The 21,562-nt window shown below is 37.6% G+C and overlaps 1 pseudogene; it reads left to right on the top strand.

Moving 5' to 3' along the window:
• Nucleotides 1–11,096: 11,096 nt before the first annotated feature.
• On the top strand, nt 11,097–16,641 carry LOC140532125 (ubiquitin-conjugating enzyme E2 L3 pseudogene; annotated as a pseudogene).
• Nucleotides 16,642–21,562: the final 4,921 nt, after the last annotated feature.

Below are 21,562 nucleotides of genomic sequence, written 5' to 3' on the forward strand. Positions count from 1 at the left end.
GACATGATAGGATATGATATTATATCCCATAGTATAGCATGACATGATGTGTCATGTGACTGGCATGATATGTGATAACATGCTATTGGGTGAGGTGTGCACTTCTGACATATTCTTTGAAAACCCAAGATTATCTCCATGTATAATTAAACCTCAAGATTTCACAGAATCACAGGCATAAAACCCAGAGTTAGAAGTGACCTTAGAGGTCATCTGACTCAACCCATAAAGAACATTCTCCCTACAATTTCTATGAACAAAAAGTCATCCAGCCTCCTCTTGAAGAAAGACCTTCAGTTACAGGGAACTCTACCTTCTAAAGCAGAATATCCTACTTTTGGATAATTCTAATTGCTAGGAAAGGTTTAATTGAAAAGAACTAAAATGTTACCCTATGGCTTCCCCTGCATAACTCCTAGTTCTATCTTCTAGAATCAAACAGGAAAAGTCTAATCCCTTTTCCACATGACCTCCCTTCATTTACTTGAGGACAGGTATTACATGTTTCCCTCCTGACACCCCAAGTCCCTGATCAAAAATGTCCAGTTCCTTCCATCAGTCTTTGCTTAATGCGGTTTCCAGTCTCATTACCATCTTGCTTACCTTATCTGGCACCCAGCATTTTGTCATTGTTCTTTCTAAAATGTGGTTCTCACAACTGAATGCAATATTACAGAAACAGTCTGACAAATGCCAACATCATTTCCTTCATTCTTGATATCATACCTCTATTAATACCATGTAAATCGTGTTAAAGATTTTTTTGACTGTCATGTCACACCATTGACTTATGCTGAATTTTCAGTCTTCATCTTTTCCCACAGAATTGCTGATTAGCCACTACTCCCCCATCCTGAACTTGTAAAATTGATTTTTAACCTGTATAGGAATTTACATTTATCCTTATAAAAGTATATCTTATTAAATTCTTCCTGTAATTGTAGCATACCATCTTTTAAGGTTCTTGATTTTGTCACCCAAAGTTACCCCTCCCAGCTTCATGTCATCTTCAAATTTGGTAAGCATGTTATTTATGGCTTCTTCCAAGTCACAGATAAAAATTGTTGTATAATACTTGGTCTATAACAGATCTCCAGAGCGCTACACTAAAGGTTTCCCTCCACATTGACATAGAACCATTGACTATTGTTTGGGTTCAAATATTTTTGACGCCATTTAACTATCTTATCATGTAGCCCACATCTTTGTCTTTACCATAAGGACGACATGGGAGATTTTGCCAGATGTGCAGAAATTAGAATGTCTTCTATTTATGGAATTTGCCAACCAGCCTGGTAATGAATTCAAAATGTTTGTGAGATTAGCAGGGCATGGCATGATCAGAGGCAAGCTGGGTGGTAACAGTGAAGCACTGGACTGAAGTCAGGAAGACCCAAGCTCAAATCTGACTTCAGACACTTACCAGCAGTATAATACTGGACAAGTCCCTTAACTTTTGTTTTTCCCAATTTCTCATCTGTGGAATTTGGTTATTAAAAGCACTTACTTCAGAGGGTTATTGTGAAGATAAAATGAGATATCTGTGAAGCATTTTGCAAACCTGAAATGCTACATTAATACTAGCTGTTAGCATTATTAAACTTGAAGCCATGGTTCTTAATGATCACGTCTTCCCTTTCTAAATTCTCATAACCCATCCCTTTCATAGGATAGTCTAGAATTCTGCCAGGAATTAAATCAAACTGAATGGCATACAATTTGAACACTCTACATTTTTCTTTTGTTGAAAATCAGAACACTTGATTAGTTCTATTGTGTGACATTGCTACTGTTTTCCACTCTTTTTCAAAGATCACTGACAGTGTCTCAGCAATGAAATTTGCCATTTCTTCAATATCCTAGTTAATGCAAGTCACTTCCCTTAAAAGTTCCACTTCAATACCCTCTGCCAGCATTCAAAATAATGAAGAAAGAATCTTGCTTTAAAAAATAGGTTTGTTTGTGGTTTTTTTTCACTTACAATATTCCAAAAGTATTGTTTATTATCCATCCTTATAGAGTAAGTAATGTCTTATTCTGATGTTTCACCATAACATCAAAATAACCATGGGTTTGGCAAAGTTTTCCAGTAGAATATAAGCTCTAGGGCTTTTCACGAAGCTGAAAAGGTCTCAAAATAGACTGTGTCTTTCATCCAAGAGTCACCAAGCTGGGATGAGGGAGGTTCATCCTTGGGTTTATCACAGAGTGATGACTTTTTTAGCCACAACAGCTCTTAAAGATAAGGCATAGAAGCAGTATGGTGTGAAATCACACATCCTTGAAAGCTATGTGTGTAAAGATACGCTTTCTACTCTTTATTTAAAGATGACAGAATTCCAACTACAATTGGGTTTCCATAGGGATTTGTGTGCTGGCCTGGGAATTAGCCAACATTTGCAGCATTATTTCTATCACAAAATGCATTCAAGTTACACACAACTTAGAAACTTTTGGAACTTTAGGGCAATTCAAGTTGGATACATTTCTGCATTGTTATAATAATTAGTTTAATGACTCCACAAAGTCATCGGGGAATTGTGAGCTGATGATAAAGAGAAAAGTTTTGGTTTAACAAATAAACGTTGTATGAATAAATCCATCATGTGTTTGTCCAGCGCCATCATAGTAATAGAAACTCTTCCTTACTTTTATTTATGTAATGCTTTGTGCTTTACAAAACACTTTCATAATCACATACGTAGTCTGCATAATTATGAGTACATATGCATGTATGTAACTACAGCATATGCATTATGTATGTATATTTTTTAAAATTTGATCCTTCCAAAATGATATATTGAGGTCAGCATAGCCATTATTATTATGACCAATTTGCAAATAAGGAACCAAAGCTTGGAAAGATTAACTTACTAGCCCAAGATCACACAGCTAGTGAGAGAATCTTACTTCCAAAAATCAAGGAGGAGAAGTGGAATTGTTCATTGAGCTAAATGTTTATGTTTCCTTCCAGAACAAATAATGGCTACAAATGCACAAAATGCAGGTTGGCTGATCGTGTGAGGGATGGCTCAAAGTCCATTTGCTTATGCAAAAAAAGATTCTCCTTATTGGTGGAGATTGATTACTCAATGCTCCATGACTTCCTGAGGGGAAGAGTTGATGGAGCCTGAAGAGAGTCTCCAATCATGTGCCTTCTCTCTCAAAGCTGGAAGCCAGAAAAGACTAGTCTTTCTCTTCTCTCTCCAGTTTTCAGCAACTCTAACCCTCATGCAGGCATGGAGCAAGAAGTAATTAATTTCAACCAAAAAGGAGAGTCTTATGCAAGTGGACTTTGAGCCACCTCAGAGAATATGAAAGAAGCAAAGACCTCTGCTTTCCAGGTTGTTGGGGGTGGGGATGGAATAAGGACCAAAAAGAGTTATCTAGAGGGAAAAGAAAGAATTGGTTAAGGTCAAAAAGGGTGGGGAAGAAATTAAAAGAAAAAGAGAAGATCCCTAATTTGTGCAAGTAGGAAAAAAAGAAAGAAGGAAAGAAAGAAAGAAAGAAAGAAAGAAAGAAAGAAAGAAAGAAAGAAAGAAAGAAAGAAAGAAAGAAAGAAAGAAAGAGAGAGAGAAAGAAAGAAAAAGACAAGGAAAGAAGAGAAGGAAAGAAAGAAGAGAAGGAAGGAAGGAAGGAAGGAAGGAAGGAAGGAAGGAAGGAAGGATAGGATCAGTGAACAGCTGGATTCAGTGAGGAGGAAGTAGTTTCTTGTATTCCTGAATAATGACATACATGTTCAGCAAAGGACATGAAAGACTCTAGTCTAGGTCAGCTGCCCTCAGAAATGCCCCAGCAAAAATACTTAAAAGGAAATAAAACTATCAATAAGACTAATGGAGAAATACCAATAAGCTTTTCCATCTAGTCCAATACCATACAAGAAGAAAGCAAAAAAAGAAAAAAAAAGTACTGTAAAAAGCCTGTGGGCCCTCTGGTTGCTGTCCTATCAGGGGGCCCTGAAGTTAACAGTAGGATATCCAGTAAAAGTCCCTGAAGTCACTGGGAGCTCCGTCTTAGCCTGTCAAAGCCACATGAGGGCACAAAGCCTACTCCCAATAAGTGACACTGCAGAGTACAGAATTGGGACGGAGGTCCAGAAATCCTACACTATGCTCTTAAGGAGGACTAAAGCCAGAACAAGTTATGATGGGCTAACAGGAACAGTCATAGCTGCATCTGGTCACAAATCCAACTCATAGTTGGATTAAGTGCAAGAAAAAGGGGATAAGGACAAGATTGAGGCCAGTTTTCTTTCCAGACCGCTGGGGGACAGAGACAGAGATCAAAGCCAGGGACTGAGGCAGTAGGCAACACATGGTACAATTCCCTAACCCTGGTCAAGGATAAAGAAGAGATCAAACAGAGCAGTGGTGAGCCAATAACATTCTTACAGCTGCAGGGATAGGGCCAGGGATTTACTACCCCATCCAAGAGGGAGAGAAGTTCAGAGATCACATTTTTTTTCTTTATTCCCTATGTAAACCTTGAAGATTCTCTTCTATTAGAATGTAAATACTTGATACTCATTTGATTGCTTCAAATTACTCAAACATAAAAATTTCCAATGCCAAAACAAAGACTGGAGACCAAAGAAAACTCCAAACATGATGAAAAATAAGATGGATTAAGAGAAGACTCAGAGGTAAACCCAGAAACAGAAAGTGATCCATAATAAGTACAAGTAGAAGATCAGGGGGCAAAAAAAGAATGTTGTGACTACTTGGACTCTAAGAGTAGATCGACGAAATGGAGCAAAAGGAAAAATATTCCATTGGAGCACTTCAAGAAAAAAATTAGGAAGAGAATAGATCCTAGTATATAAGTCCTAGAATAAATAAATAAATAAATCCTAGAAAATAAAGTTGAAAATGGGATTCAAGTAATGAGCTCCATAAAAAATGGAATGGAGCAAAAAGAACTCAGTGACTATATAGGACAAAAAGTAATACTAGAATAACATCAAACTGAAAAATCAGAAAGTGTGTTATCAACTTGTTTTTTTAAATGGATTCTAAAATAGAACAAAGAGACAATTTACAAATTATCAAATTTCCTGGAAAATATGACCAAACAAAAAACCTGGGTGTCATATTCCAAGAAATCATAAAAGAAAAGTGTCTAGAACTATTAGAAATAGAGGGCAAAATGAAAAGAGAAAAAATCCATTGGTGGCATTGCAAAAGAAACTCCAAACGGGAGACATCAAGAATGTCAGAGTGAAACTTAAAAGCTCCTAGAAAAAAAATGCTGTAAGCAGCCAGGAAAAGAGCATAAGCACCAAGAAACCAGAGTTGATATCCCACAAACCTTTTTGCTGTTCAGCGGTGCCCAACTCTTTGTGACTCATTTGGATTTTTCTTGGCAAAGATACTTCTTTAGCTCATTTTACAAAGGAGGAAACTAGAAGTAAAGAAGGTTAAGTGACTTGTCCAGGGTCATACAGTGTCTGAGGCCAGATTTGACCTGAGGTCTTCCTGAGTCCAAGCCCAGGGCTGTATCCACTAAGCCACCTACCTGCCCTAATAACTAATACTAGTTAATAACACAAGCCTCACTATGGCTAAATTAAAGCAAAGAAAACCTTGGGATACAGTACTGCAAAAGAAAAAGAAAATAACCCTACAATTAAGAATAATTTAATATTCAAAGTTGGTGAATTCCTACAGGAGTGAAATGCCCTTTTAATAACATAGAAGACTTTTGATACTTCCTGATGAAAGGAGCAGAGATGCTTAGAAACTTTCAAATGCTAATCCAGGAAACAGTAGAAACCTAGAGAGATTAATATCTATCTAGGGTCCAATATGAATCAAGTGCTTACATTCTAATCAAGATAGAAGAGGATAAGCATCCCTTCAAAATCCCACTAGCTGGGATAGCTAGGTGATAAAAAAAAATAGTAAAGAAAAAGAATGGAGGTCCTGGGTGTTGAGTTTATTCTATTTTGCTGGTTACATGGGAGATTAGAATCAAGTAATAACAGCGAACATCACAAGAACAATGTAACTTCAATTTCAGAAGTAGTCAAAGCAATTGAAAGAGTTAAATGCATTGGTGAGGGCTTGTGTGCTATGGTTTTTGAGTGGAAACAGATCCTCAGAGTACCAAGATCCTGAAATCTTCTTATGTGAGTGACTTCTGTGGGAGCTGGAGAGAAGAAACGCTGCCTCCAAGTACAACATAAACAAAATCTTTCTAAAAATTAGAGTTGTGTAAAAAAATGGGATGGACTTCCTAGAGAAGTTGTGACTTCTTCATAATAGGAAGTCTTTACAACTAGTGCCAAGATGGCAGCCTAAATAGGATAAAGGCTGCCCAGTTCCCCAATACCTACTCTGTCAAAATTCTAGTTTTCACCAAACCAAATAATAATTAAGAAATCCAGTGGATGACAACATTAAACAGTATCTTCCACCACAGAACTTCACAAATTCTGTCAGAAGTCTGAGAGTAAAAGGAAAGCGGGGATTTCAACAAAGCAAGCCTTGGCCCAATTAGTGATCAGGCATTCATTCGTAGCCTGAAAGTTTCTGTATCCAGGGGAACACATGAGTAGAGAATTTCTCTGAGAAAGACTGGAGTGGTAAAAAAAAAAAAAATCCCCAGCTGGGAACTTTGGAAGCCTTGGGGAACAGTAATAGTAAATGAATAGCATGATACTGATCCACATAGTGCCAGAGACCAACATGGTACCTAAGCACTCAGAATTGGCTAGCCCAAACCAATGAATTCCCACATCCCTAATATTCTATCCTGATACCCCAAAGAGGGCCCTGAAGATCAAGGAGAGACTAATTCCAAGAGGTAGAAGTCAGAATAACAGCCAAGAAGATCCAAAACAAAACCAAGCAGGGCAAACCATCACCCCACTCAAAGGCAAAGAGGTAGGTAAAGCTTAGCCTTGACACAAGGCCTCAATTCAGGAACTAAAACTGGAGAAATGAGTAAATCAAGGAAAACATCAACCAGTATCAAATATTATTGGAAATCTAACTCCATAAAAGTTCAAACAAAGGCTAAAAGAAAAAAACTGATTTTTCCACAAGAATTACATGAATATCTAGAAGAAGCAAAGTAAAAGAAAAAATGAAATGAAAGCTCTTGAGCAAAGAATTGGAAAGAGAACAATGATCTTAGAATAAAAAGTGCCAAACTTTGTCCAAGAAATGGACTCCCTGAAAAGCAGAATACACCAAACAGAAATCAAAGACTCCACAACACAGAAAAAACTACTAGAAAATAATCCAAATACCAAAAAAAGGAAAGTGTAAGATCTTTCCTGTGAAGAACCCCTCCCCCAAAAAACATCATAGCCAAAAATCAGAACTTCCATCAAGGAAAAATTACTGCCTGCATTTGAAAGAAGTTCACAAGGAATGACAGCCAGGATCGTAGAAGACCTGGAGGCATCTACTCAAAATAGGAAGAGTACTTGCAACACAATATTTCAAAAGGCAAAAGATATAGAGTTAGTTACAACCAAGAATAATTCATTCAGTGAAGGTCAGTTTATACTCATTATTCTCATACAGAAGAAAAAATAAACCTTCAATTAAATAAAGGACTGCCAAACATTTCTGATGGAAAGATTAGAGGTAAGTCGGAACTTTGAAATATAAACCCAAGAATCCAAAGAAACTCAGAAAGGTAAATTTGTCTGACCAATTGAAGGAGCTGTATGATGAAGTAGTGCTAACATTCTAATGGGGGAAAAGGAACAAATATCTCTTCAGAACCTAAATATATTCAAAGAAGATTGAGGGAGTTAAATTAGGAAAACAGAGGCTCTGTGAGGTAGATTGGCTCTGTTCTGAGGGTTTGAAAATGGAAAAGAGAAAGAAGGAAAACATAAGTGTAGAAAGGAGAAAGAAGGGAAGGAATTTTCTATTTCTCAAAATTGCAATGCAAGAAAAGACTATACAAACATGAAGAAAGGGATGGAAGTAGGTATCAGATGAGCTTAATCTTGCCTGAAATACATAAATGAGAGTTTAACATGCATCACACTCAACAAGGAAACCATCAAGGATGGGGAGAAGAGAGTTAAAGGGAGGATAATGTTGGAGATGAATTAGTCACAAGTAGAACAAATTTCCTGATCCTGAAAGGAGAAATAAAAGGTGGTTTAAAGGAGGATTAAAAGATGGGAGGAAAGAAAAGAACTAGAATCTAAAAGATTGCCTCAGATTACCTCTTGGATAGTTGGGGAATGGCTGAAAATGTAGTATACTAATATAATGGAATATAATAGCAGTGCAAGAAATGATGAAAGTTGATTTCACATAATCCTGAGTAATATGAACTCATTCAGAGCAAAGTAAGAACTAGAAGAATTTATACAAGGACAACAATGCTATAAAGAAAAATAACTTTAAAATACTTAAGAACTCTGATCAAAGCCACGGTCAACAATGTTTCCAGAGGACATATAATCAGGAGTATTACCCATCTCTTGACAGAGAAATGATAGACATAAGGTGCATACACATACATCTGTGTGAATTTTGCTTAACTATACCTATGTATTGCAAGGTTTGTTTCTTCCTTCCTTTCTTTCTCTCAGTTAACTGAGGGATAGGGAGGTAACAGGAGGGAGGGTTAGCAATAGTCATGGCAAATAAAATGACCATCACAACATTTCTAAAAATATCTAGGAAAAAAGGGAAGTTCAGAAGGAAGCACCGAAAAGCAGGAAAGTTTTGAAAGTAACATATGAGATCTGTAATATCCTTTTTACAAAAATATAAATGGCATGAAATGGAGATCCATGTAATAGAATGCCCTTTTTCTGTTTTATTGTGTATATGGAAATGTCCTTTTTCTTATGTTTAAGTTCAATTTTTTAAAAGAAAATTTAAAAGAAAAGGAAAAACTTAGAAGTCTATATCATCTGAATGAATATGTATCAGAGACGTTATAGACTTGTTAAGAACAGTTATGGTTCAGGTGGTATAGGTTTACAAGATGACCTCTTTGGTCTCTTCTAGCCCTAGTGTTCTGTGAAGTGGCAGATCTTATGATTCCAAGCCAAGTAATTTTTTTTTGCATTAAACCATGCTGCTTTTTTTGGAAATCCCTTTAAAATGGCAACATTTACCTTGGAAAGAAAAAGTGCTAAGCAATGCTTACCACATAATTTTTCTTATTGTTATGTTGAATTACTAACATAATAATTAACTGATTAATATATTAAGAGAATATTAAGAAGCAAAATAACTACATTAATATTATTAATTAAACTTTGAAGTATCTCTGCCTGAGGAGGTCAAAGCACCTTAAAAGCAAACTATTGTCTATGGATTACAGTATACACCCTGCAAAGTCAAAGGACCATTTCTCAGCATGAAACACTTAATAAACCAAGAATACTTCCAACAGATGGCATGGCTAATGTCCATAAACAATCAGCAAATTAGTAGATTGTTCCTATGTTGACATTTCTATTCTCAACCTAATGGTTTGTCCAGCTAACAGATGGTTGTTGTCTTCATTAGGCACTCTTACTCCATCAAAATGGTATTTCACTAATGTGGCAAAGTGATGAACTATGCTTGTGTTTACCCTTTTTTTCAGGGTTAATTTTTGTAAAAAATCCTTTGGTATGCTTTGAGACACCTGTAATTTTTATTCTTCTGTCATCCAAATGGTCCACAATGCACAACCACATAACATCACAGGAAGTATATATATATATATATATATATATATATATATATATATATATATATATATATATATATATATATATATATATATATACTTAAAATATAGGATTTTTTGTCAGGAAGAAATTGAAGATCTGAGGCTGGGTAGGCTGAAGCTAACACATCACTCGAATTCGGGAGTTCTGAGCTAAAGTTGGTCTAACATCCATCACTTCAGTCTTTTCTAAGTCTGACATCATTATAGTGAGCTCCCATAGTGGAGGGAGGGGAGAAGCATGAGGTCCTCTGACAAGGGAAGAACTGACGCCTGTTGAAAAGGGAACCAGTCAAAGTTTCTGTACTATCAGCAGTGGAGTTGAGCTACCCTACACACACTACCTTGGTGAAATAGGAAGACCTTGTCTAAAAAAAATATATCCTGAAAAATGTTACATGGATTTCCAATTGATGTCTGTCCCAATCTTCATTTCCTATGCAATTCTAGACCCAACTTATTGCTCATGTTCAGTGACTTCCAACATATATGTACTGATGGGTTAACTTGGTGTATCCAGGACTACTTCTAATTTCAATTACAGAAAGCAATGTGCATGAGCAAAGACTTGAGCTGAAAGAAAGAAGAGTGCAAAGGAGAGTTTGAGTGTTTTAAAATTGTGAGAAAGGTTAGAGATGATTTTGTGGAAAGGGAAATTTTAGAGGTCTTGGAAAGAAGGAGAGAGAGAAGAAGGACTAAGAATAATGGAGCAGGAAGACCTCAAGTGGAAGGAAGAGAAGAGCTGGAGTTGAAGAGGAGAAGAGGAACTCCACCTGAGTAGAAGGATCCCAGAAGGAAGAGCTGGTAGAAGAGATAAAAGAACTCATTAAGGCAAGTTGATAAGAAAAGATAAGCTGAAACAAGGTAAATAAAGTTGGATGTGGTTGTCAAGATTCTCATGAAATTAAAAGTCACTGATCCTTTGAGAAGAGTGACAGCTTTAATGTTGAAGACCCTGACAAGCAGTGTGCCAGAGAAGTTCTACAGGGAAATAGTTAGTGAGAATGTTAAAGAACTGACAATCTCACTTTTACCAAATATGAAGAACAAGATCAATTTTACAATAACCTACAATAGAGAGTGTGATGTTTGTATTTCTGTGGTGGCTAAGAGAATATTAACTTCGCTCAAAGCCATGGCTCTTTTACTTCCTAAAAGAGAAAGTCAAGAGACTCAAGGAATGATTCTTCACCCTCCAAGCTATCAGACAGAAGAAAAAAAACATTCAATGTGAAGAAGCCAATAGAAAAGGAATCTTAAATTGCAGAGAGGAATTGTGAGCTGTGTCAGGAGAGCAGAGAGGAGAGAGACATAGAGGTATCCCAGAGGGTCCACTTCCTACTTCTCTCCACAGAAGGGAAAGGACTATGGGACAGCAGCAACACCAGACCAAGATGGTGGCCAGCAGGAGGCTGGTGAAGTTGCTGGAAGAAATCCACAAGTGTGAGATGAAAACCTTTTGTAACATCCAGGTTGATGAAGCTAATTTATTGACTTGGCAAAGGCTCATCATTCCTGACAACCCTCCATATAACAAGGGAGTCCAGAATCAGCAGAGTATCCATTCAAACCACCTAAGGTCACTTTTAAAATAAAGACTTGCCACCCCAACATTGATGAAAAAGTGCAGGACTATCCACCAATGATTAGTGTTGAAAACTGGAAGCCAGCAACCAAAATTTATCAAGTCATTCAATCCTTCATAGCACTGGTGAATGACCCCTAGCCTGAGCACCCCCTTCAGGCTGACCTAGATGAAGAGTACTCCGAGGACCATAAAAAATTCTGTAAGAACATTGAAAAGTTGACAAGGAAATATGAGGAAAAACGAACTCTAAGGCAGAAGAGGAGAATTTGTCTTAGGCAACTAATGTGGATGCATGTTGGGGGTGTAAGCTCAGTTCCATGTGGACAGTCTCGGGCGGGTAAAGGTGAGAGCTTCTAAATCTTAGAGTTCTCATGAGGCCCCCCAGGGAACAGCAGGGAATTGAGGTGTGAGACCGAGCTATCTCGTGCATTTCCGCCTCTTCCCGTGAGAAAAGTGCTGGGAGAGAGCATCCCTGCCCTCGAGATTGGCCCAGATCTGGGCACACCTATTGTTATCTAACAGGCACAGTATTCAGGTGCAAACTATGCGGCCAGAGAGCTTAAGTAGGGTCAGGAAAGCCTGAAGGCTCTTAGGGCTGAGGGACCCTTACAGGACAGAAGGCCCCTCTCCCCTCTCTCCCCACTTCCACTTCTGCTTTCATTCTCTTACTGTAAGATCTTTGCCTCCTTGGGAGATTTCTCTCTCTCCTAAGGAAGAGTTCCCCCTGCACATGTAACCAAGACCCTGAATAAAGCCTAACCCTTGTTCGACTCTGGAAAGTCTCTTCTCTCATACGTTTATCCGGTTTGGCCAGCCAAAGACCTGCGATAGGTAAGGTAAGACTCGGGTAGCCCTCAGGCCTCTAGGCCTGGCAGATGCACAATGAATTCATCATAGTCTTGGAAAGACCAATTACAGAAGATAAGAGCACGGATACCCAAACACAAAACTGTGGCATGACCCTTTAAAACTAGTATGAAGGATGCGAAAGCTCAGAATGAACTAAGTCTGCTGAGAAAAGCTAAGGAGAACAAAATGGAGCTTCCTAGCTTTATTGAGAAAAAGGAAGACCAAAGAAGGAAAAGAATTGTTTCTCAGGTTAAAAGGGGCAATGAATAAGAGTAAAAAAAAGAAGGAAACACTGCTTAATTTTTACTTTGCTCAGTTTTCTCTGCCAAAGAGAATGATCTATGAACTGAAAAGGATAGACCCAAAAATGGCTAATAAGGAATAGAAACCTAAGCTTAAAAATGAGAGACAGCAAATAGTAAGAGAATGCCTATCTGGCTCATTGAATTCAAGTGGCCTGGCTCAGGTAAAGTACATCTTTGGGTAATGTACTGGCAGATATGACCACTGGAATACCATCAGTGATGCTTGAAAAACGGCTGTGATCATGGCATCGAGTCTAATGGGAAGATGCTCCCAGCAAAGCACAAGTCTAACACATTGCTTTTAGACCCTTGGGGTTCATTTTTACCTCCTTTTAAACAATACTGTTTTTCCTCTATCTAACTACTCAAGAGGGCAGCAAGGTGGCACCATGGATAAAGTGCCAGGTCTGGTGCCAGGAAGACCTGAGTTCAAATCCAGCCTCAGATACTTAATAGTTGCATGACTCTGGATAAATCATTTAGCCCTGTTTACCTCAGTTTCCTCAACTGTAAAATAAGTTGGAGAAGGAAATGACAAAGCACTTCAATACCTTGCCCAGAAAATCCAAAATGGGGACACAAAGAGTCACACACAACTGAAAGTGAATGAACGACAAAACCACCCAACATGCTTTCTTAAGTTGAATGTACTTATTTTTAGTCTTTTAAACCCTTAGGTGATGCAGTGGGATGGGGATAAGGGAGGAGGGGGTTGTTGATCAAGGATGTCCATGATCAATTAAGTCTTTTCAATCTGTAATAGACACCTTGCACAAAGATGGACATAGACTCCACTCTCTTCTGAAAGGACATGATTTTGCTAAGGTGACAACTCCAAATTGATCCTTGTGATTGGGAGATGTAATAAAGACGATTGGTCATTGAGAATAAGGAGGATAGGCACTTGTGAGGTAGGAAAATTGTCTCTACTTAGGTTATAGAAATAACTCCATCCACTTTGTGTGTGCTTCTCTTTTGGAATTCTGCCAGCACTTTGTCCTCCTTGGATATCTAACAAAGTAGGATGAGGGATGTTTCCCCTCTTTGAGGTCAGGCTCCAACTCCAGGATGAACTTAGATCTTTGTGAGCCCAGAACTGAAGACCTTCTTTTTGTTAGAGTTCCCAAGGCTGTAGGGTAGTTCTTGCGGGGGGGGGGGGGAGGGAAGTACACAAAACATAATTTCATCAAGTATTTGGATGTATTCGATTGATGAGGAAAGTCCCTCTCTTCCCCCTTGAGCCCTCTGATATTCTGGGAAGGTAGTTAAAGTCATAAGGACTTATAAAAAGTTTTCCTGGACAGTGAGGTGACTAGTTCCCATAGTTCTGCAAACTCACTAATTGGTTACAGTCTTCCCTCACCACTACAACCCCTTTATCTGTGATTACATTGCTGTGAGGAATTACCCATGTGAAAGTTCCCTGCTTTGACTAGTGATTCATCTTAACATTAAGATGATCTATCCATGGTCATACAGTATATGTCAAGGACTGGACTTGAACCTCTCCCAAGGCTGGTCATCTATCCAGATGTCAAGCCTAGAACATCTTCTTGCTACATGAGAATTTTAAAATCTTAGAGCTGAAAAGGACCTTTGAAGTCACAGAATCAGAGTATACTAGACTCTCAGAATTGAAAGATGGCATTAGAGGTCATCTACCCTACCTGAAATAGGAGTAGTCTTAATGTTTTTCACGATAACTGGTCATCTTGGTACTACAGTGGTCTCAAAATTCAATTGCCAGTTGTTTTAAATTTACAACACTCATCTATCTATACTACCAAACTATATTTTCAAAAAGTCTTGTTAACCTCATTAACGTCTTTAACAAAGACTTTTAAAAGTGTTTTTAAAAATGTTGGGTTTTTTAAAAACCCAACCTATTTACTTTAGCAATGAGGAGAACAGCCCAACAAGGTAAATGATTTGCTCAAGCTAAAGAATGATCTTACTGCTGGCTTTCATTCTAGAATTCTTTATACTAGACCATATAGTTATCCCTTCCACATTGCAACTTTCCCCATTGTAGCTTCCACATATCAAGGGTCAGCACAAGAAATTAAATGGGAATTTTGAGGGAGTTTTGTGGAAGTCAGAGATGACACATGAAAGTTGGCAGATGACAGAAAAAGCTTAGAAACTCAGAATGCATAAAATAAATGTGTAGTATTGTATAATATCAACATATTTTATCATTTAATACTATAATAATTCAGACCTTCTCTAGCATGGAGGGCCATAAAATTTTATTTGGATTTTCCAGATCATCACACCATACCCCTAAACTCCACAATGTGGAAGGGATAGCTGCAATATAACCTCCATATGAGATTTTTGAGTCGGAAAGAAGACATTGAACTCAAGTTCTAAAATGCTCCATCATGTCATTTCTATATGTAAATCAAAAGACAGCATTTATTTTTATATTACTAAACCAAAAAGAGAAAAGAAAAAGATACTATTCAATAATTCTTCAATTTCCTCTGTTTTATAGACTGGGGGGGGGGGGCAAGTCAGAACTGTTTTTCTTCCTTCCCTGTATCCCCTTCATATATCTGGAATGTATCTTTCTTAACCTCGCATCAGCCTTTAACACCCAACAATCACCCTCTTCTCCTTGAATCTTATTTCTTTGTAGATTTTCTAAATTATTCTCTACTGGTTCTCCTCCTGCTTTTCCTTCTCAGGCTCCTTTGTTGAATTTTCATTCATGTCATGTTCGGATCAAACCCAGTAACTGTTGTCCCATAAGGTTTTGTCCTGGGTCCACTCCTCTCTACATATACTATTTCACTTGGTGATCTCACCAACTTCCATGAATTCAATTATCACCTCTACGCTGCTGATTCTCAGATCTACTTAGGTAGCCCTAACTTTTCTCTGACCTCCCCTCTAGCATTTCCAGCTGTTTTTTAGGACATCTCAAACCGGATGTCCCACAGATATCTTGAAATCAATGTGTGCAAAACTGAACAATCTTTCTCCTAATTCCCACCCCACTTTCCTAAGACCTAGGTGTGATCCTCAATTCTTCAGTCTCTCACCCTCCATATGCAAGCTGTTGCCAAGTCCTGTCAGCTAAAAATCCTGGCTTCCACAGGAAGACTTTACTGATCCCCCTTATTTCTAATGCTTTCCTTCTGTTAAATATCTCCAGTTTATCCTGCATGTAGTGTGTTTTTATCTATTTGTTATCATGTTGTCTCCTCCATTGGACTATCAGTTCCTTAAGGGCAGAGATGGTCTTTTGCCTTCCTTTGTACCCCCAGAAGTTAACACAATGCCTGCACAAATTAGGTGCTTAATAAATGATGATTAACAACTTAATGACTGATTATAACAATACCATACATAATTTTCTGAAGCTTTCCTCTCATCAGAAAAGGGCATCATCCCCATAAGCACAAGAAGAAATATTTAGATTTTTAGAAGAAACAGGCTTCTCAAGGCTGTGTTTCAGAAAACTCCATTCACCTCAGCAGTATAACCTAAGTAGCAAGTGCCCGTGTGATTCTGCAAGGTCACTTGAATTCCCTAACTTCTGTGTCTCTCCTCACCTTTGGGAGGTGAGTTAGTTGTCTCACACAGAAGCAATCCCTTTCCTGGCTCATCAAGGCATTTACTGCTCATTACAATTGCTATTCCCATTCTGACTAATGGTGTCAATGTGTCAATCCCTCAAATACACCATTAGTTTGTCTGAGATGTTACCCTAGACCCAAAGTGGAAATTGAAAAATGACATGCCACGTGCCTCCATTTTGTAAGAAAGTTCCTACATACCAACTTTGGGGGTTCAAGATGAGTCTTTTTTTTTCTTTTTCCCCTGAGCTTGAATCAATTTCCTCCCACCCCACCCCCTTTAATACTGTCCAAGTCCCATACCTGTGTAGTATATACATGGTGTCAATTCCAGGATTTGAATGAAATAAGAACTGACAGTGTGGAGTCATGCTAAGTGCTTAACTACGAAGGAGCCGTGCAATTATCTTTTGTCAGAATTCATTTTGTCAGCTTTTTGTTGCTCTTCAAGTTGTATCCTACTAATAGCAGAAACTTTGAGGAAGATGAGAATAAGATAAGGAGAAATATCAAGGAGCATCTACATAGCTCTGACATGACACTCAAATTTGACATCGGGAGGGTTGGAGCAGTTGCCTATTTGTACACAGAGGAAGTCAAAGAGCAGTCGTAAGGGTGTATGCTCCTGTACTTGACTCCTCTTTAAGAAGAAAGGGGTATGACATAAAAGGTTGTCTGAAAAGGATACAAACACCCAAAATATATAGCCTAGGCTAATCAAAACCGTCACTCCATTGTCAGTCTGTTCTTCCCCTCCTCTTTGGTTGCTTTGGTTCTGCACTGCACTGCCCCACCCCACCCCCCAATGCTTCAAGACCCTTGAGCCTTGCCATCTTCCCTACTGGTGACACTTGAAGACTTCCAGGTCTTTTCATCTGCCCTGAAGCTGAACCTTCTCTTATGTGTATCTGCCAATTAGAGCATGAACTTCTTGAGATCAGGAACTATCATGACTTTCCTATTTTTATTCCCAGCACATAGTATCGTTCTTGGCACATAATAAGTGCTTAATAACAACAACAACAAAATTTCATCCATTCAAATCTCTGACCATGTTCCACCAATAATAGTTCAGATTCCCAATCCACCCTTTAGTGCCTGTGTGTATTTGACCAAGTCATTAAACCTCTGAACCTCATTTTTTTCTTCACCAGTAAAAGGAGGGGATTGGATTAGATTCTTTCTAAAACCATTTCTAATTCTATCACTTTATAATCCTATGAGATAGATCCATCTGAGTCAGAGATATCACATGAATGGTATGGGTGTCAAACTCAAATAAAAATAGGGCCACTAATTGTACATAACAATCTCTGCAGCCCACATGCTTTCTTTCAGTTCTTTACTTATAACCCCATGGACAATTTTAGTTCTTTTGTAATGCAGACTTCAGTCATCAGAACCCAGTCAGCTTGCTAGAGAAACACATAGACATTTTTTAAATGTCTCTTTTAACTCTTTTTCTCATGTCTAGATCACTCATTTTAAACTCTTATTTGACCTAAAGTTCCTTTACACTCCCATGGTGGCAGTTGTAGATTATGCAAATCACAGGATCTGGGTAGAGAAAGATGAAAGGCACTGGTGATTCTTGCCCTGTTTCTCATCAACAATTGAAGTACTGTATTCTCAATGCATATATGTGTTTTTCCCTTTTTACCAAATTGTAATGGGGTTTTTTGTCTCATGATTTTCTACAGTGCCTGGCCTATAAGTGCTTAATAAATGTTTGATGACTTGATAGTTATTGTGTTAATAATCAAAAATATTTTTAAATTGCAGTTTATTACTGTAGCCTATAAGTTGTTGTTATATGATACAATTAAATACTTAACATTGAAAGTTGTAAGTTTTTTCACAATTCATACATGTATTAAAGGCAGGAAACTATTTAGAGAGATAGCATAGTGTGTCTTCTTGTTTTTCTCTTATTGTCATTCTAGGGGAAAGCCCTAAACTAAGACTGAAGAAATGTAGGTTCTAAATTCTAGCTGTCACATATAAGCTGTGTGACTTTGGTCAAGTCACTTACCATCTCTGGGCTACAATTTTCTTCTCTATAAAATGAGGGATCTAAATTAAATGATCACCATAGTCCCTTCCAGTTTATAGACTTATGCATGCTACTGGTAATGTAAAGGATACATCCCCAAAAGTCTTGAATTCTTTTTTCATCCTTATTTATGAAAATGTTAGTAAGACTGCTGTTCCCAATTTCTCTTTTGAAATAGTATTAAACAATGCTAAAGACGTAGTTTGCTATCATCATCCCTGAGATTTCCCAGACTAAAATGTCTTCCTACAGTCTCCACTCCCTTTATAATTATTGTTTCCTACAACTAGAGCTTAAAGGAGGCAGCAAGATGGTTCAATGGATAGAGCACTGGGACTGAAGTCAGGAAGACCTGAGTTCAATGCCAGCCTCAGACACTACCTGTATGACCCTAGGCAAGTCACTTAACCCCTGCTTACTTTAATCCACTGGAGAAGGAAATGACAAACCACTCCAGTATCTTTGCCAAGAAAACCCTTTCGACAGTACTAGCATGCTATGCATGGGATCACAAAGAGTTGGACATGACTGAACAAGAGTTTGGTAATGCAGTTAGCACAGTACTTGGCACAGAGTAAATGCTTACTTCATAAATACTTTTTCAGAATATAGTTATCAAAAGAAAAAAAAACTGCCCTACCAGAGGCTGGTCAGATCATTGCTCTGATTCCTATGAGTGATTCCAAAAGGAACCTGTGACTCCCAGAACAAAGACTTTCATTTCCATACCTGATAAGCCAATGAAAACTATAAAATGTCTATACTTCAACAGATTCATGATCTTATCTGAGAAGATATTTCCTCCACCTGTACCGGCCATCGGTCAACAAGCATTTATTAAGTGATTACTATGTGCCTGGCACTGTGCTAAGCATTGGACTTAGTACAGATCATAATTGAACCAAATCTTCTCAGCTTTCCATAAATCCTCCATAGGATAAAGCATATGCATCACTTATTTTGAAGTACATTGTTTCTGTGACTGCAATTTTTTATTCGTTTAATTCTGGCTTTTGCATGGGTAACTGAGGATAATCAATCAATAAACATGATTCATCTATACTTTCTAAAAACCCCTTGAGGTGGTTCCATGCCTCAAGTTTTAGGGTCATTGGATTTATACTCCTTTATTTCACTTTTTAAAGCTGTTTATTTATTTCCTTATTTATTTATTTGCTTATTTATTTTTAGTTTTCAATATTCAGTTTTATGAGATTTTAGAGTTCTCACTTTTTCTCCCTCTCTCTCCTCCCCCCTCTCCAAGACAGCATATAATCTGATATAGGCTATACATGTACAATCTTATTAAACATATTTGCACATCAGTCATATTGTAAAGAAGAATCAGAACCAAAAGTAAAAACCTCAAAAAACAAAAAAAAGAGAAAATGTGTTTCAATCCGCATTCAGACTTCATAGCTCTTTCTCTGGATGTGGATAGCATTTTCCAGTCTTTTGGAACTGTCTTAGATACATGCATTGCTGAGAAGAGCTAAGTCTATCAAAGTTGGTCATCACACAATGTTAACATGTACAGTGTTCTGGTTCTGTTCACTTCACTCAGCATCAGTTCATATTAGTTTTTCCAGGTTTTTCCGAAATCTACCTGCTTGTCATTTCTTATGGAACAATAGTATTCCATTACATTCATATGCCACAACTTGTTCAGCTATTCCCCAGTTGATAGGCATCCCCTCAATTTCCATTTCTTTGCTACTACAAAAAGAATTGCTATAAATATTTTTTTACATGTGGGTCCTTTTCCCATTTTTATGATCTCTTTGGGATACAGACTTAGAAGTGGTATTGCTAGATCAAAGAGTATATATGCCCTTTGGGCATAGTTTTATAGCCCTTTGGATGTAGATCCAAACTCCAGAATGGTTGGATCAATTCACAACTCTGCTAAAAATGAATTGGTGTTCCAATTTTCCCACATCTTCTCCAACATTTATCATTTTCCTGTTTTGTCATGTTAACCAATTTGACAGGTATGATGTGGTACTTCAGAATTGTTTTAATATGCATTGCTCTAATTAATAGTGATTTAGAGCATTCTCTCATCTGACTATAGATAGCTTTAATTTCTTCATTTGAAAACTGCTTGTTCACATTCTTTGACCATTTAGCAACTGGGGAATTACGTGTATTCTTATAAATTTGACTCAGTTCTCTATATATTTTAGAAATGAGGTCTTCACATTGTCTGTAAAATTGGTTTCCCAGTTCTCTACTTCCCTTCTAATCTTGGTTGCATTAGTTTTGCTTGTGCAGAAACTTTTTAATTTAATGTAATCAAAATAATCCATTTTGCATTTCATAATGTTCTCCATCTCTTGTTTGGTCATAAATTCTTCTATTCTCCACAGGTAAACTATTCCTTGTTCTCTTAATTTGCTTCACCCTCTCTTTCTCTTTCTCTCTCCTACAATTCCCTTTTCCATTGCTCTCATCAAGGTCTCATCTTCATTGCCTCTTTCGTATTTAAATCATGCTATATTTAAATTGTGTACCCATTTTGACCTTATCTAGGTATATGACATAAGATGTTGATCTATGTCTGCTTTCTATCACACTGTTTCCAGTTTTCCCAGCAGTTTTTGTCAAATAGGAAGTTCTTATCCCAGAATCTGGCAATTCCTTTATTTTAGAAAGGAGGAAACTGAAACAGAAATCAAAATGACATGGTCAGCCATGCCCCCATGGTCAGTCATTTATTAAATGCCTTTTATGTGCCAGACATTGTTCTAAGCTTTGTGATACAGGAAAAAGACAAGTCCCTATCCTCAGGGAGCTCACACATTTGAATCCAGATATTTTGACTCTAAATCCAGAGCTCTTTCAATTATACAAGGCTGTTTGCCATAATTTTTTTTTTTGTTTTCAGTTGAATAGGGGTTACCCATAAGGTTACCATACGTCTACTCTGTATCTGCATGTATATAAATATACCTGTTTGTACACATCTTGTCTCTTTCATTGGAACATAAGTTTTTTGATGGTAGAAGTTTTTTTCTTTATTCTTTGTTTTTCCCAAGACTTAGGACAGTGCCCAGCACATGGTAAACTCTTAATAAATGCTTATTAATTGATATGTTTTCCATATCTCCAAATCCCTCTGTGGCATTTCCCACTGGACACCAGTTAACAACTAGGTTACAATTAACAGACTCCAAGGCACATGTGCAAATGTAACTGTTTCTAAATACAAGGATTCAATCCACTTTGGAGAAAGAAAGCCAGATGGAGTTGGTGCTAGATGGAGACGCTGAACTGCTGTCTCACCTGGAAAAATATTTGCAATGAAGGTCACTAATCTACCTGCTTCCAGAGAGGAGGTTGCTCAACAAGAGAAAGAGGCGATGGAGATGAGACCTTAATGAGAGCAATGGAAAAGGGAACTGGAGGATTCAGAAACATTGGTGCAACAAGGAACCCCATACACAAAGAATTAAGGAAGCACAGTCATGTGAACTAAGTA

Source organism: Notamacropus eugenii, chromosome 3, assembly GCF_028372415.1.
Source record: "Notamacropus eugenii isolate mMacEug1 chromosome 3, mMacEug1.pri_v2, whole genome shotgun sequence".
NCBI lineage: Eukaryota > Metazoa > Chordata > Mammalia > Diprotodontia > Macropodidae > Notamacropus > Notamacropus eugenii.